Source organism: Myotis daubentonii, chromosome 3 (assembly GCF_963259705.1).
Source record: "Myotis daubentonii chromosome 3, mMyoDau2.1, whole genome shotgun sequence".
In the NCBI taxonomy this organism is placed as follows: Eukaryota; Metazoa; Chordata; class Mammalia; order Chiroptera; family Vespertilionidae; genus Myotis; species Myotis daubentonii.
In genome coordinates, this window is record NC_081842.1 from 78,889,337 (window position 1) to 78,908,195 (window position 18,859).

Genomic DNA, 18,859 nt, shown 5'->3' on the forward strand with positions numbered 1-18,859 from the left:
TAGAGAAGAATATATAATCTGGTGTACTGGGATTAAAGACTCTATAAATGTCATGTCTATTTGGTCTAATTTGTCATTTAAGGCTGATATTTTTTATTAATTTTCTGCTTGAATTGTTTAACCATAGCTATCAATGGGGTACTATAATTGTGTTTTTCTTAGTTTCTCCCTTTAGTTCTATTAGTAGTTGCTTTATATATTTTGGTGATCACTGATTGGGTGCATATATATTGAGAAATGTATGTCTTCCTGATGTAATGTCTTCTTTATTATTATAAAATGTCCATCTTTTGTCTCTTGTTACCATTAGGTTTATGTAAAAATAGTTTTATGTATACAATAGTCCTTTTTCTTCTGAATGCATCTTATCTCCATTTTCCTTTGCAAATTTAGACGTTTACCCCTTCCATTTTATGTTTTTATTGTCACAAATTACCCCTATTAATGCTGAGTTCATTTAAGAATTGCAATAGCTATTGTCTTCTCCTCTTTTTAAAAAATGTTTTTTTACCTCCTTTAACCTTTACTAGTATATTATATTTAAATGTATAATACCCTATTCTGAAAAAGGGTTACAGTATCCTGCTTCTGTTTGTTAGTAATCTTACTCATAGTTTTGTATCCCTTTGTCTTTTGCTTCAGGTAGAATAACCCCCTTGAATATTTCCTATAATGGAGGTCTTACGGTGGTAAATTCTCTAAGCTTCTGTATATCTGAAAAAGTATTTGTTTCTCCTTAACATCTAAAGGATAACTTTGTTGGATATATCATTTTGAACTGGTAATCTCTTTCTTTTAATAGTTTGAATATTTGTTTCCACTCTCTCCTACTGTTTAGGGTTTCTGATGAGAAACCCAATAATAATCTAAGGGGATTTCCATTATAGGTTACTGCCTTCTTTTCCCTGGCTGCCTTGAGAATTCTTTCTTTGTCATTAATTTTTCACAATTTTAATATAATGTGCCTTGCAGAAGGCCTTTTTGGATTGAGATAATTAAGTATTCTGTTTGATTTTTGGGTTTGAGTAGCTAGCTCTCTCCATAGGTTGGGAAGTTTTTGTCAACGATTTGTTTGAATAGGCTCTTTGCTCCTTTCTCTCTCTCTTCGCTTTCTGGTATACCCACTATTCTTATATTACTCTTTCAGATGGAGTCAGATTGTTCTTGTAGAGTTCTTTCTATTATTTTTACTTTCAACTCTCTCCTTCCATTTGTGTCATTTCTAAGTTTCTATCATTGATATCACAAATTCTTTCTTCCATCTGGTCAGCTCTATTTTCTAAATTCGCTAGCTCATTCTTTATCTCTTTTATTGACTTCATCTCCAGAATTTCTATTTGATTCTTTTAAAAAGTTTTAATATCTTTGGTAAAATACTTGCTTTGTTCATTGATTTTATTTTCTGAGATCATTACACTGTCTATCTGTGTTTTCTTGTATCTTGTTGAGTTTTTTCAGAACTGCAATCTTGAATTCTGTCATTTAAATCACATATTTCCATGTCATTATTTTCTGGATATTTTTTAATTTTCTTTCTGAATTGTCTTGATATTTTGGTTACTCATGGTATTCTCTAAGCATCTATGAGTGACATTTCTGTAGTAGGTTGATAAGGGTAATTAAGAAGTCTTTCTTTTGTATACCAATAGGTGGCGCTGAAGCATAGTTTTTGTTGTTTTTCTCTTGCGCTGCTCTGGCTCCTCAGATCTTTGGTGAGCGGTGTAAAATGTTCTGTATTTCCTGGGTAGGTGGGTGGCTCTTCTGTGACCAGATTACCTCAGTCTCAGGGCACCAACTCTGCAGCAAAATGTGGTGGGTGCTGGGGTTTCAAGTCTGTGAAATCCCAGTGCTGTAGCCTGTAACCAAATTCTGTCTGCAGTGTAGCCGTGATGGGTGGGAGTAGAGTGAACCTGGAAAGGCCAGCTGGTGCCTTTATGGCTTTGTTCTCCCAGTAATGATGACTGCCAGACCTCAGCGGCCTCACCTCTATCTCCACCGTGTTCCTACTGCTCAGGGGAAAAACGCTTCTGTGAATCCAGTTCTCAGGTTTGCAGATAATGTGGTCTGCAACCTGACACTCACTGCTACAGCTTCTTCCGGAGCAGCTCGTAGTTCTGGGAGGATGAGGGAGGCGGCCAGGCCCTGGCAATGGTGGTTGCCAGACAAGCATGGCTGCACCTCTGTGCTCTGTCTCCACAGAGGGGACTGTGTTCAGATGCAGCTTGTACCTACCATGACCACTTCCACTTTGGCAGGATCACTCACTGTATCTTTATGGTTTTGGATCTCACACTTAAGTTTTTAATCCATTTTGAGTTAATTTTTGGAAGTGATGTAAGATAATTTCATTCCTTTGTATGTGAACATACAGTTTTCCCAACATCATTTATTGAAAGACTATTATTTCCCTTTACATATTCTTGGCTACATTGTCAAATATTTTTTGACCATGTAAGTGCAGTTAATTTTTAGGTTCTTGAATCTGTTCTATTGATCAGGTATCTGTTTTTATGCCTTTAGCATACTATTTTGATCGCTATAACTTTGTAGTATAATTTAAAATCAGGAAGAATAATGTTTCCATCTTTGGTCTTTCTCAAGATTGCCTTGGCTATTTGGGGTCTTTTGTGATTTCATATACATTTTGGGTTGTTTTTTTCTATATCTATAAAAGAAATTCCCTTGGAATTTTGATAAGGATTTTATTGAATATAGATATCTTTAGATAGTATAAATATTTTAACATTAATTCTTTCAACCTATGAACATGTGATATCTTTCCATGTATTTGTGTCTTCTTCAATTTATATAATTAATGTCCTATAGTTTTTAATGTACAGATCTTTCACCTTCTTTGTAAAATTATTCCTAAGTATTTTATTGGTTTTTGTTTTTCAGAGATATTTATTTTTATTTTTTAAAATTTATTTTATTGTTGAGAGTATTACATATGTCCCTGATTTTCTCCCCTTTGCCCCACTGCACTGGGATCCCACCCCACCCCAGGACTTCAGCTAACTATTGCCTGTGTTCATGGGCTATGCATATATGCATACAAGCTTTTTGATTAATCTCTTCCTATCCCCCCCCCCCACCGCCCCGCCCTTACCATCCCTCTGAGATCATCAGTCTGTTCCCTGCTTCCATGTCTATGGTTCTATTTTGCTTGTCAGTTTATTTTGTTCATTAGATTCCACATATAAGTGAGATCATGTGATATTTGTCTTTCTCTAACTGGCTTATTTCACTTAGCATAATAATTTCCAGGTCCATCCATGCTGTTGCAAAAGATAAGAGATCTTTCTTTTTTACTGCTGCATAGTATCCCATGGTATAAATCAGGGGTCCTCAAACTTTTTAAACAGGGCACCAGTTCACTGTCCCTCAGACCGTTGGAGGGCCGGACTATAGTTTAAAAAAAAATTATGAACAAATTCCTATGCACACTGCACATATCTTATTTTGAAGTAAAAAAACAAAACGGGAACAAATACAATATTTGTATTTGCATGTGGCCCATGGGCCATAGTTTGAGGACCCCTGGTAAATGTACCACTGCTTTCTTATCCACTTACTACTGATGGGCACTTGAGCTGTTCCAGATCTTAGCTAATGTAAATAATGCTGCTGTGAACAATAGTGGGTGCATATATTCTTTCTGATTTGTGTTTCTGGATTCTTAGGATATATTCCCAGAAGTGGGATTGCTGGGTTAAATGGCAGTTCCATTTTCAATTTTTGGAGGAAACTCCATATGCTTTTCCATAGCAGCTGCACCAGTCTGCATTCCCACAGCAGTGCACGAGGGTTCCTTTTTCTCCACATCCTCATCAGCACTTGTTTGTTGGTTTATTGATGGTAGCTGTTCTGGCAGGTGTGAGATACCTCATTGTAGTTTTAATTTGCATCTCCCTGATGATTAGAGACATTGAGCATTTTTCATATGTCTATTGGCCATCTATTAATGTGGCATGTCACATTTTTTTTATTGTATATTGAATCATCCTTGTATCCCAGAGATAAATCACACTTGGTCATGGTGCATGATTTGTTTCACATGATAGTGAATTTGGTTTGCTAGCATTTTACTGAGTATTTTTGCATTTGTAGTCATCATGTATACTGACTTTTTTTCTTGTAGTCTTCTTATGTAATTTTGGTATTAAGGTAATGTTGCCCTTTATAAGTTTGTTGTGTCCCTTCCTCTTTGATTACTTGGAAGAGTTTGAGAAGGATTGACCCTAGTTCTTCTTTAACTGTCCAGTAGAATTTACCAATGAAATCATCTGGTCCAGGGATTTTCTTTGTTGATAGGTTCTTGATTACTGGTTTAATCTCCTTACTATTAATAGAATAGTAAGGAGATTCTGTTCAGATTTTCTATTTCTTCATGATTCAGTTTAGGTAAGTTACATGTTTCTAGGAATTTATCCATTTGTTCTTGCTTATCCAGTTTGCAAGCTGCTAACTGCTCACCATAGCCTCTTATGATAATTTATATTTCTGTAATGTCAGTTATAAATGCCATCTTTAATTTTGTTTATTTGAGTCCTCTCTTTTTTTCCTTGGTTAGTCTAGCTAAAGATTTGTCAATTTTGTATGTATTATTTAAAAAAAACCCCAGCTCTTAGGTTAATTGATCTTTTCTATTGTCTCCTTTTATTTCATTAATTTCCTGATCTAATTTTTATTATTGTCTTTAGTAACATTGGGCAGAGAAAAAACTGTTCTTTTTCTAGTTCCTTGAGTTATAATGGTAGGTTGTTTATTTGATATTTTTTTTTTTGATATTTCTTTTACTTGATATATACATTTATTGCTACAAACTTTCCTCTTAGAACTGCTTTTCTGAATCCCATAAGTTCTTTTCTGTGTTTACATTTTCATTCATCTTAAGATATTTTTAATTTCCCTTGTAATTTCTTTTTTAATCTATTGATTGTTCAGGGGTATGTTGCATAATTTCCATGTATTTGTAAATGTTCCAGGTTTCCTCCTCTTAGATTTCTAGTTTAATACCATTCAGGTCAGAAAAGATAGTTGATATAATTTCTATATTCTTGAACTTGTTGAGAGATTTTCTGTGACCTAAAATACAATCTATCCTAAAGTGATCTGTGTGTACTTGAGAAAAATGTGTATTTATTGCTGTTGGATAGAATGATCTGTATATGTCTAGTAGATCCACTAAGGCTATAGTATTGTTCAAATCCTGTTTTCTTATTGATTCTCTGTCTGAATGATTTATCTATTGTTGAGAGTCAAGTATTAAAGTCCCAACTATTATTGTAGTACTGTTTATTTCTCCATTTATGTCTGTTAGCACTTGCTTTATATATTTAGGTTCTGTGATGTTGGGTGCATAAGCATTTACAGTTATTACATGCTCTTGATGAACTGATCGCTTTAACATTATATAATGACCTTCATTGTCTCTTGTGACCATTTTTAGCTTACATTCTATTTTACCCGATGTAAGTATAAATACCCCTGATTTATTTTGTTTACCATTTGTTTGGAATAGTATATTTTCTCTTCACTTTCCACTTATTGCAGGCAGCCTATCATTGGATCTTATGTTTTATTCATTAAGCCATTCCATGTCTTTTGTTTAAAGAATTTAATCAATTTATGTTTAAAGTAACTATTTACTATTAAGATCTTATTACTGCCATTTTGTTAATTGTTCCATGACTGTAGATCCTTTGTACCATGCCTACTTTCTTTCTGTCTTCTTTGTGATTTGATGACATTTTGTGGTGGTATACTTTGGCTCCTTTATCATAATCTTTTTTGTATCTACTACTGGTTTTTCCTTGTGGTCTCCACGCGTCTTACATAAAATGTCTTTTGTTATACATCCTATTTTAAGATGATAACAACTTAACTTTAACAGCATAGAAAACTTTATACTTTTCTCTCCCTTCTATAATGAGCATTTCCTTCTGTGATTGTATTTCCTAAGTCCTTTAGGCTTTCTTCATAATTTTTCACACTTTTCTTTTTGCTCCTCCAACCAGATAATTTCAAATGATTTGTTTTCTAGTCCATGGATTTTTTTTTTTTTTGCTTAGTCATGTCTGTTGTTGATGCTCTCTAGTAAATTCTTTATTTCTTCACTCATTGTACTCTTCAGCTCTAAAATTTGTTTTTTAATAGTTTTTATTTCATTGTTGAATTTCTCATTTTGTTCATGAATTGTTTTCTTAATTTCATTAAGTTTTCTGTCTGTGTATTCTTGTAGTTCACTGAACTACTTTAAGAAGATTATTCTGAATTATTTGTCACATGATTTATAGATTTCCATTTCTTTAGACTCAGTTACCGGAGTTTAAATTATTTCTGTTGGTGTGCCATGTTTACCTGATTCCTTGTATCTTTGCATTTGTATCTATGTATTTAAGTAAGTGGTCCTCTCTTACAGAATTTATAGGTCTTTTGGTGAAGGGAAAGACCATCCCCAGTAAACTCATCTTGGGATACTGGATGGATCAACTGGTAATACCCATGGACTAGTGGAGCTTGTTATTGGGGTCTCTAATTGGGTGAGGCCACTGTCCATGCTTTGGGGTGGTGGTGGTGGGGGGTGCTATTGGCTGGTATCTGTGGTTGGGTGGCCTGCAGCTGGGTTCTGTGATCAAGTGGTTCAACTAGGTGAGCTCCCTGGTCAGGCATGGCTGCTGGCTATATTCCATAGTCAGAGCTACTAGCTGGGCTATGCAAATGCCTCTAAGCAAGCAAAGTCTCAAGCTGTGTTCCCAGGCATAGCAGTACCACTGGTTAGATTCTATGATTGGTCAGGGCTGTGGGCCATGCTCCATAATCACTACTGGTCAGTAGGGGCAGGAGACTGTACTCCTCAAGTGAATAGTGCATGCCTGGTCTCCATGTTGATGTGGGTCCAAAGGCTGGACTTCGAGTTAGATGAGTACTTTGTGCTCTGTGGTCAGGAAGGCTCAATGTTCAGATTTCTTGGCCAGTTGGTATTTCAGGCTATGCTCCATGATGTGGCATGATTATTGACTGGGCCCCTTGTCTAGGTGAGGCTGCAGGCTATGTTTAGCAGCAGGCCAAGACTACATGCTGGACTTTGCTGCCAGGTGGTGTTGTAGGCTGCAGTCCATGGCTGAGTGCTACTGTAGGATGGGCTCCAAAATATCCAGGCTCACTATTCAGGTTCTCTGGTTATGTGGGGCCAAAGGCCATGCTCAACAGTAAGACAGAGCTGCTGGCTTGGCTCTCTGCCTAGGCAGTCTGTAGGAAGTGCTCTATGGCTGACAGGGTCAGTGGCCACATTTCCAGGAGGGTTGAGAATGCCAGATCACATAGTTATTTAATTAATATAATAATTGTCAAATGTGCTTTGGATTTGGTGATTAGGATATGAGTAGTGAGGTTGGTGAGAGAGAAATGTCAGTGAAATGGAGGGGCAGAAGCAGAATCAGTACAACCCAAACTCCTCCTTCTATTCCTAGTATCTCCCAGGCTCTAGCTAACCTGATTTAATCTCCATTCCTTAAATATTCCCTATTTTTAAAGCTTCCATCCCTTTACCTTTTTTTATTTTTTTTATTTTTTAGGGTTCTCACAGCCTTTATTTATTTATTTAATATTATTGACTATATTTCTTTTCTTTTTTTACATGCAATAAACCTTAATATTTCAAGAAAAACGATCTTAATATAATAATGTTACATGCAATAAACACTAATATCTCGAGAAAAAAATGATTTTAAATATGATAATGTTACATGCAATATGCCTTTACCTTCAATCATGCTCTTTCTTCAGCCTATGATATCTTGCCACATATTTTCTGTTTACTGAAATCTACTTTATCCATCAAGAATCAAAATAGCAGCAGATTAAGTGAATGTTTCTTGCAGCTCCTCTCAGAGCCAAACTGCAATTAAACCTGAATTTGGGAGCACGCACCCTGAATTACCAACTGAAGACTAGCTGAAGAGGAGACTTTTAACAAGAAAGGGCAGAAACCACCTTGGGACTGGTAGGAAGGGCAGGGCTTTGAGAGAGGCTGGCCCAGCTCCCATGGGCAGCAGGCTGAGGCTAGGGAGGGATATCTTGGCTGCAGGGGCGGTTTTTCCTAAGAGGAGTGAAGCCTGTACTCCAGACTGGGCTTCCCAGGCTGCAGCACCAGAACAGTGAACAGCAGCCCAGTAGCACCCAGCCATGAAAGGCGGCTGGGCCTCTACCTGCCAGGGAGAGATGGAGCCTGTCAGAGACAAAGCCACTTTTTTTTTTTTTTTTTTTAACAAGAGTCGAGGATTTTCATTTGCAATCACTCACCCAAGGCTTCAGTGGAGGGGAAAATAAACAAACGGGACTATATTAAACTAAAAAGCTTCTGCACAGCAAAATACAAAACAAAACAAATAAAAACACACACCAACAAAATGAAAAGAGAACCCACTGTATGGGAGAACATATTCACCAACGATACACCTGATAAGGGGTTAATTTCCAAAATATATAAAGAATGTATACAGCTCAACACCAGGAAACAAACAATCCAATTAAAAAATGGGAAATGGATTTGAATAGACATTTCTCCAAAGAGAACATACAGATGACCAATAGACATATGAAAAATGCTCAACATCACTAATCATCAGGGAGATGCAAATTAAAACTACACTGAGGTACCATCTCATACCTGCCAGAATGGCTACCATCAATAAATCAACAAACAACAAGTGCTGGTGAGGATGTGGAGAAAAGGGATCCATAGTGCACTGCTGGTGGGAATACAGACTGGTGCAGCCACTATGGAAAACCTTATGAAGTTTCCTCCAAAAATTGAAAATGGAACTGCCATTTAACCCAGCAATCCCACTTCTGGGAATATATCCTAAGAATCCAGAAACACCAATCAGAAAGAATATATGGGAAGGGGAGAGTGGCTGTGAAGGAATGGAAAAAAAAAATTTCAGGCGAATGTAAATGAAAATAAAGCTGGGGTAGCAATACTTATATCTGACAAATTAGACCGCAAAGTGAAGGCCATAACAAGAGATAAAGAAGGCCACTTTTTAAAAAATATGTTTTATTGATTTTTTTTTTTTTTAAAGAGAGGAAGGGAGAGGGATAGAGAGTTAGAAACATCGATGAGAGAGAAACATTGATCAGCTGCCTCCTACACACCCCCTACTGGGGATGTGCCCACAACCAAGGTACATGCCCTTGACCGGAATCGAACCTGGGACCTTTCAGTCCTCAGGCTGATGCTCTGGCCACTGAGCCAAACCGGTTAGGGCAGAAGGCCAGTTCTTAATACTAACGGGAACAATTCAGCAAGAAGGTATAACTCTGGTAAACATGTATGCACCCAATACAGGAGCACCCAAATATATAAAAATACTTCTGGAATATATCAAGGGAGAGATAGACAGCAATACAGTCATAGTAGGGGACTTTAATACCATATTGACACCACTGGATAAATCCTCTAAACAAAAAGTCAGCAAAGAAACATCAATCTTAAATGATTCAGATGGAATTAATTGACATCTTGAGAACATTTCACCCCAAAGCCACAGAATATACATTCTTCTCAAGTGCACCTGGGTCATTTTCAAAGATAGGCCACATATTGGGACACAGGCAAAATCTCTTCAAATTCAAGAAGATAGAAATTATATCAAGCATCTTCTCAGATCACAATGGCATAAAATTAGAAATCAACTACAATAAAGACATTGAAAAAATTCAAACACTTGGAGGCTGAATAGCATGCTATTAAACAATGATTGGATTACCAAAGAGATCAAAGAAGAAAGAGAGCAACAAGAAAAGCTCAAGGTAAGCAGAAGGAAGGAAATAATAAAGATCAGAGCAGAGATAAATGACATAGAGACCAAAAAGAAAAATAATACAAAAGATCAATAAAACCAAGAGCTGGTTATTTGAAATGATAAACAAAATTGATGAACCTCTAGCCAGGCTCACCAAGAAGCAAAGAGAGAGGACCCAAATAAATAAAACCAGAAATGAAAGAGGTAAAGTAACAACTGACCCCACAGAAATACAAAGGATTATGAAAAAATACTATGAACAACTCCTATTCCAACAAAATGGACAACCTACACGAAATGGACATATTCTTAGAAAAATAAAAGCTTCCAAAACTCAATCAGGAAGAATAAAAAACCTGTATAGGCCGATAACTACCAAATAAATTTAAGCAGTAATAAAAAATCTTCTAGCAAACAAAAGCCCTGGTCTGGACAGCTTTACAGGGGAGTTCTACCAAGCATTCAAAGAAGAACTAAAATCTATCCTCCTCAGACTATTCCAAAAAATTCAGGAGGAAGGCATACTTCCAAGCCTATGAAGCCAGTATTACCCTAATTCCAAAACCAGATAAAGACACCACAAAGAAAGAGAACAACAGGCCAATATGCTTGATGAACATAGATGCTAAAATCCTCAACAAAATTCTAACAAATTGAATCCAGCATTACATAACAAAGATCATACACCATGACCAAGTGGGATTTATTCTGGGGATGCAAGGATGGTACAATATCCACAAATCAATAAGTATGATACATCACATAAACAAATTGAGAGAAAAAAATCACATAATCATATCAATTGATGCAGAAAAAGCATTTGATAAAATCCAACATCCTGTCTTAATAAAAACTCTCAGCAATGTGGGTATAGAAGGATCATGCCTCAACATAATAAAAGCCTTATACAACAAACCTACAGCCAACATCATACTCAATGAGAAAAAACTAAATCCATTTCCCCAGGAACAAGACAGGGATGCCCACTTTCACAACTCCTGTTCAATATAGTACTGGAAGTGCTAGCCATAGTGATCAGACATGATGAAGAAATAAAAGGCATCCAAATTGGAAAAGAAGAAGTAAAATTGTCCTTATTCGCAGATGACATGATACTGTACATAGAAATCCCAAACAGTCCATCAAAAAACTACTAGACTTGCCGTAACCAGTTTGGCTCAGTGGATAGAGTGTTGGCCTGTGGACTGAAAGGTCCCAGGTTCAATTCTGGTCAAGGGCATGTGCCTTGGTTGTGGGCACATCCCCAGTGGAGGGTGTGCAGGAAGCAGCTGATCGATGTTTCTCTCTCATTGATGTTTCTGGCTCTCTGGCTCTCTCCCTTCCTCTCTGTAAAAAATCAATAAAATATATATATATATAAAAAAAAAAACTACTAGACTTAATATATGAATTTGGCAATGTAGAAGGATAAAAAATTAACACCCTGAAATCTATGGCTTTTTATATACCAACTAGGGGCCCGGTGCACGAAATTCGTGCACTGGGTGTGTGTGTGGTGGGGGGAGTGTCCCTCAGCCCAGCCTGCCCCTCTCACATACTGGGAGCCCTCAGGCGTTGACCCCCATCACCCTCCAATCGCAGGATCGGCCCCTTGCCCAGGCCTGACGCCTCTGGCCTAGGCGTCCGGCCCGGGCAGCGGGGACCCGCAGCTGCAGCGGCCCGGCGATCGTGGGCTCCGCTTTAGGCCCAGGCAAGGGACCCCTAGCTCCCGGGACTGCCAGCTTCAACCGTGCCCAGCTCCCATTGCTGTCTCCACCCCTACTTCCTGCTACCACTGGCCAGGGCGGCAAAGGCACCTGATTCTCTGAACATGGCTGGGGGGCAGGGCAAAGGCGGCCCCAGGGCCGCCTTTGCCCTGCCCCCCAGCTCTTAGCTCCCCCCTGGGTTTCCGATCACTGTCAGTGGCAGGGGGCTTCTTCCTGCTTTCCCTTTCACCTCCCTGCATTGTGCCTACATATGCAAATTAACCGCCATCTTGTTGGCAGTTAACTGCCAATCATAGTTGTCAGTTAACTGCCAATCATAGTTGTCAGTTAACTGCCAATCAAAGTTGTCAGTTAACTGCCAATCATAGTTGTCAGTTAACTGCCAATCATAGTTGTCAGTTAACTGCCAATCTTAGTTGTCAGTTAACTGCCAATCTTAGTTGTCAGTTAACTGCCAATCATAGTTGTCAGTTAACTGCCAATCTTAGTTGGCAGTTAATTTGCATATAGCCCTGATTAGCCAATGAAAAGGGTAGCTCGTACGCCAATTACCATTTTTCTCTTTTATTAGTGTTGATAATGAATTCATAGAAAGAGAAACTAAAAAAAAAAATCCCATTTGTCATTGCACCAAAAATATTAAGATACCTAGGAATAAACTTAACTAAGGAGGTAAAAGACCTATACTTGGAAAACTATAGAACATTGGAAAAAGAGATGGAGGAAGACATAAAACAAATGGAAGAACATACCATGTTCATGGATTGGTAGAATCAACATTAAAATGTCCATACTACTCGAAGCAATTTATAGATTTAATGCAATTCCCATTAAAATACCAATAGCATATTTCATAGACCTAGAACAACCTCTCCAAAAATTCACCTGGAATTTTAAAAAAAGACCCCCAAATAGCCACAGCAATCCGGAGAAAGAACGAAGTTGGAGGGATCACAATTCCAGATATCAAGCTATATTCCAAAGCCACTGGTCTCAAAACTGCCTGGTACTAGCACAAGAACAGATATATAGACCAATGGAACAGATCAGAGAATCCAGAAATAGACCCAAGCAATTATGCTCAATTAATATTTGACAAAGGAGTCAAGAGCATACAATGTAGTCAGAACAGTCTCTTCAATAAATGGTGCTGGTAAATTTGATTAGATACATGCCAAAAAAAGAAACGAGATCACCAACTTACACCATACACAAAAACAAACTCAAAATGGTTAAAAGACTTAAATGTAAGATGGGAAACCAGAACAATCTTAGAAGAGCCATAGGCAGCAAAATAGCAGATAGATGTTGTAGCTATATCTTTACCGATACAGCTCCCAGGGCAATGGAAAGTAAGGAGAAAATAAACAAATGGGACTACATCAAAATAAAAACCTTCTTCACAGCAAAAGAAACCATCAACAAAACAAGAAAGCCCATTGCATGGGAGAACATGTTTTCCAATACTATGTCAGATAAGGGTTTAATCTCTAAAATTTACAGAGAACTCATACAACTTAACAAAAGGAGGATGAACAATCCAATCAAAAAATGGGCACAGGACCCAAATAGACACTTTTTAAAAGAGGACATACAGAAGGCCAAGAGACACATGAAAACATGCTCAAAGTCACTAATCATGAGATGCAAATCAAAACAACAATGCAGTACTATTTCACACCTGTCAGAATGGCTCACCAACAAACTACAAGTGCTGGTGATGTGGAGAAAAAGGAACCCACTGCAGACTGGTGCAGCCACTGTGGAAAATAGAATGGAGTTTCCTCAAAAAGTTAAAAATTGAACTCCCATTTGACCCAGTAATCCCACTTCTAGGACTATATCCCAAGAAACCAGAAACACCAATCAGAAAAGATATATGCACCCCTATGTTCATAGCAGCACAATTCACCATAGCTAAGATTTGGAAACAGCCTAAGTGCCCATGAGCAGATGAGTGGATTAGAAAACTGTAGTACATCTACACAATGGAATAATACGCTGGTATAAAAAAGAAGGAACTTTTACCATCTGCAATTGCCTGGACGGAACTGGAGAGCATTATGCTAAGTGAAATAAGCCAGTTGGAGAAAGATAAATATCACATGATCTCACTCAGTGCCCCGACCCGCGGGACAACAATGGGGGAACGAAGAGACACCCTAGGAGAATGAAACAAACAAGGGACACGAAAGAATGGAGGCAAGACAAGTCCTGATCAAGCCTCCAACTTTATTCTCACCGCGGCAGAATATATACTGTTTTAGGGAAGGGGGGTGGGTAAAGGGGTCTATGGGCAGTAACCTATTACTAGAGATTATTTAGGCTCCTGGTGGCTGTGCTTATCAGCAGAGATGTGTGATTTAGCAGGCTCCGGATGGCTGTGTGTTTATCAGTGGAGATGTGTGATTTAGCGGCTGTGTGAGGGTAGTTTATCTTTAACTGCTGGCCAAATTGCAAGACACAGGTGGTTTCTGGTAATTAGGAGTTTCTGGAGGAACCAGAAACTTATAGTTTTTAAGATGGCTTCGTCTAAGCCAATATTTCTAATGGCTCCCAACAACTCAGATGTGGGATAATAATGATCAACATAAACTGATGAAGAAAAATAGATCCAGAGACAAGGTACAGGGGAGGGTGGGGCTGGGGGTTAGAGATCAATCAAAGAACTTGTATGCATGCATATTAGCATAACCAATTGACACAGACACTGGTAGAAACAGCGAAAAATTACCTATTACCACAACACAAAACCTATTTTTTGTGGGGTCATGACCTCGGGGATGGGAGTGGCTGGGGGGGTGTCAATGGGGGAAAAAGGACACATATGTAACATTAAACAATAACAAATAAATAAACAAATAAGAAATAATATATGCACCCCTATGTTCATAGCAGCATTGTTTACAATAGCTAAGATCTGGAACAGTCCAAGTGCCCATCAGTATTGAATGAATAAGAAAGCAGTGGTACATTTACATAATGGAATACTATGCAGCTATAAAAAAGAAGCATCTCTTAGCTTTTGCAACAGCATGAATGACCTGAAAATTATTATGTAAGTGAAATAAGCCAGTTAGAGAAAGACAAGTATCACATGATCTCACTCATATGTGGAATCAAATGTATAGAATAAACTGATGAACAAAATATATCCAGAGACATGGAAGCTTAGAACAGAATGCAAATCTCAGAGGAAAGGCAGGGGATGGTGTGTGGTGGGAAGTGATCAACTAAAGAACTTTTATGCATATATGCATAACCCATGGACATAGACAATAAGTGGTGAAAGCCTGAGGTGGGGGTGGTGGTGGGCTAGAAGGGGTCAGTGGGGGAAAAAGGAGACCTCCTATATAATAAAAGCCTAATATGCAAATCAACCCTAAGGCGGAACAACTGGTTGGTGGGGAGTTGGGGCTGGCGAGTGGGCGGTGCCAGGCCAGCCAAGGTGAGTGCCAGTAGGCAGAGGGAGGGGACAGTGATTGGGGGATAGTGACAACCAGCCGTGGCGGAGAGGTGATCGAGGTGAGGAGCCAGTTGGTGCCATTTCCCCATCAGCCTGTCCCCCTGGGGAACGGGCCTAAGCCATCAGTCAGATATCCCCTGAGAACTCCCAGACTGCGAGAGGACGCAGGCCAGGCTGAGGTTATACACTCCTGCCTCCGAGTGCACAAATTTCATGCAACGAGCCTCTAGTCTAATCTAATGATAGACAAACATGGTAATTGACCGTACCTTCGCTATGCCCCCTTGGCTAATCAGTGCAATATGCAAATTAACCACCAACAAAGATGGCGGCTAATTTGCATACTGCAGGCACAGTGGGACAGTGCCATCCCGCCTGCCCCGCTGCCATCCGGGCCTGCTATCTGCGACCTGGGGCGGCGGGCGTCCCATGTGCGACCCGACCCGGGGCTGGTGGGCGGGACCATGGCGATCAGGCATCCGGCCCTCCCGCGGGGGACCTGGTGAGGCAGGATGGCAGTGCACACAGGGGTGGAGCGGCCAGGGTTGGGCAGGGCAGAACGCCAGGCTTCCACCCAGCCCCAGTCACTCTGGGCAGGTGAGCAGCATGCACTGGCTTCCCGCCCTGCTCAGTCCACTCTGGGCCTGTGGGTAGCACGCAGAGAGCCTCTGGACAGGGCAGGCAGGCCGGCGGAGGGCAGCCTGTGCTTCCCACATAGCTGGGGTGGCAGCCGTGAGCACGCCAAGCGGAGCCTGCAGGCCGAGCTGAAGTAGCGCCTGCAGGCCATCAGCTCCGAGGAGTGGCTGCACAAGTCCCGCCTCCTGGCCCAGAAGGTGCAGGATCGCAGGGACAGCCACCGTGGCGGGCCAGACTGAGGTCCTCCTGGCCACACCATGGGGGTTTGGGGATCTGCAAAGCCAGAGGCCTCCGGTGTGCACATCCTCCCTGGCATGTGAACATCCCCCAGGACACTGTCACCCTCCCACGCCTGCAACAGTTGCAAACCAAGGCATGCACAAGTTCCCCCCGCCTCTCCACCGCACTTCCATCAACCCGGCATGCCTAACACCCCCGCAGGATGTGCACACATCCCCTCTGACATGCTCACGTCCTTTGGAGAGTGTCTGGGTGTTCTGGGTGCTTGAGGGTGGGCGCCTATGAGAAGACAGTGAGAGGGCGGAATGATGACGCCCTGTTCCCGCAGGCGGCCAGTGCAATGATGAGATCACCTCTTGGGGCTTAATGCAGGTGCTGAGGTGGGAGCAGGTGCAGACAGACACACCTGGTGGGCGCGGGTGGCCCTCGCTGAGGTGCCTTCGGTCAGCGTTCTAGATCAAGAACCCAGAGACAGAGAGGAATTCTGTCCTCTCAGTGAAACAGTGGGATAGTCGGGGCAACTGTAGAGGAGGAATGTGCACTTTGGGTGCCAGCGCCGATGAGTGAAGGCTGCCCTGACTGAGCCTCGCTTGCTTGGGGCCCAGCGCACTCCTGCCAGGCAGCGGGTGACAGTATGTGCTTTTCCGAATTAATGAGAGAAAACGTTGATTCTCCTGCTGCCCACGAAGGTGGAAAGTGAAGTGGGGAGACATGTGGAGAGTGAGAGAAGTTCCCTGTCTGGGGGTTCCAAATCTGCTGTTGGTTTCTTTCACCACTGGCTCGAGATATACAGGGTGTCTCCCCAAAATGTATACACACTTTGAATACCTACTAATTCCAATGGTTTTAAGGATGAGAAGAAAGAAACAACAATGGAGCTGTTATCTCTTAAAAGTGTGGGCACAAACAGGCAGTTGGACATTGCCTGAGGGGTCTCAGATTGGAGAGGGTGGAGGCCAGACTGAGGGCCCCCCCCCCAGTGCACGAATTTTGTGCACCAGGCTACTAGTCTAATCTAATAAAAGAGAAACATGCAAATTGACCGCACCTCCACTATGCCCCAAGCCACACCCACCAGCCAATCAGAGTGATTATATGCAAATTAACTCAACCAAGATGGCGGCCAGCAGCCACAGAGCTGGAGCAAGCAGGAGGCTTGGTTGCCCCAGTGATGGAGGAAGCAAAGCTTCCCGCCTGCCCTGGCCGGCCCTCACCTCTGCTCAAGGCTACAAAGTTTCAATTACAGAAGACAAATAAATCCCAGATACCTGCTTCCAGCCAGCCTCCACTGGGAGCTTGGGTGGCTGGGGGCTGTGGCCAGCCTGCAAACAGCTATCAGCCCCTCACCCAGGATGGCCACACCCTCATGGGGTGAGGGTCTCTGCTGGGGGGTGAGGGTCTCAGCTGGGAGGCTTGGCCAGCCTGTAAATAGCCCCTCACCCAGGCTGGCAAGGCACCCCAGTGGGACCCCCACCCTGATCCAGGACACCCTTCAGAGCAAACCAGCCGGCCCCCACCCATGTACCAGGCCTCTATCCTATATAATAAAAGGGTAATATGCCAATTGACCCTAATAGCAGAAAGACTGGGAATGATGGTCACTATGACACACACTGACCACCAGGGGGCAGACGCTCAATGCAGGAGCTGCCCCCTGGTGGTCAGTGCACTCCCACAGGGGGAGCTCTGCTCAGCCACAAGCCAGGCTGATGGCTGCCAGTACAGCGGTGGTGATGGGAGCCTCTCCCGCCTCCTCAGCAGCACTAAGGATGTCCGACTGCAGCTTAGGCCTGCTCCCCGCTGGCAAGTGGCCATCCCCCAAGGGCTCCCGGGCTGCCAGAGGGATGTCTGACTGCCAGCTTAGGCCCAATCCCCCAGGGAGCAGGCCTAAACCAGCAGGTGGTCATCCACCGAGTGTTCCCAGGCTGTGAGAGGGTACAGGTCGGGCTGAGGGACCCCCCTGAGTGCACAAACTTTTGTGCACCGGGCACCTAGTAAATAAATAAGAATCATAGGAAATCTCATTTCTTTGCAAAGTCTTATCCTGGTCTCCTAAGTTATGTCCTTCTTTGTGTTCCTATATACCCTGTATACAGTAGGCCCTCGCGTTATGTCTGTGTTCTGTTCCTAAGGCGCGACTTAACATGATTTTCACTGTAAGTTGGAACCCATCTACATAATCACCTACGTCACTCACATGGAGCACATACACAGCAGTAATGAAGTGAAACAGTAAAAAAAAATTTAAAAGAAAGATAACAATTCCTGACCTTTACTTGTGGTAAGTAAATAATAAAAAACATAAACATATATGTACATACATCAAAATGATGGAACTTTTTTTTTATAAATAAATGGGGGATGGCAACGTAACCATGAAATGCTGTACATTGAGTCTGACGTAACCTGAGGACTGTCTGTACAGTTCTTTTTTTGATATTTAACGCAATCTGAGCTGCTGTATACTAGTATATAGTTGTTTAAGTAATTTACTCTCCGGATTGGTAGTTGTATGATGGCAGGATTATTTTTGTTTTTGCATATACTGTATATGCAACTTCCTGCCCAACTCCACCTCTACGGAGGGGTTCTCTCTACTCAATGTCTGACCCAGTGACTTGTCTTTTTATAATCACTCTATGTTAAATTTAATTTAAATGAAATTTCTACATCCAATTCAATAAACATTTTTTTGAGAGCCTACAATGAGAGGTTTGCAAGTATGGAATGTCAAAAAGAAAATTCAGCTGAGAATAAATAAGCCTTTCATACATAGGAAAATGGAATGAATGATTATACAAGTGAAGTATGATTAAGAGCTCTTTGTATGATAAAAGCAGTTAATTATTTTGTAGATCAGAAAGTTGAAGGTATCTTCATGAAGGAAATCAGACCTCATATAAAAATTAAATAGGACTTGGGTAGAGGAATAAGTTAGGGAGGTCAAGGGCCTTTTAAATGAGAAGCGGATTGTAAGA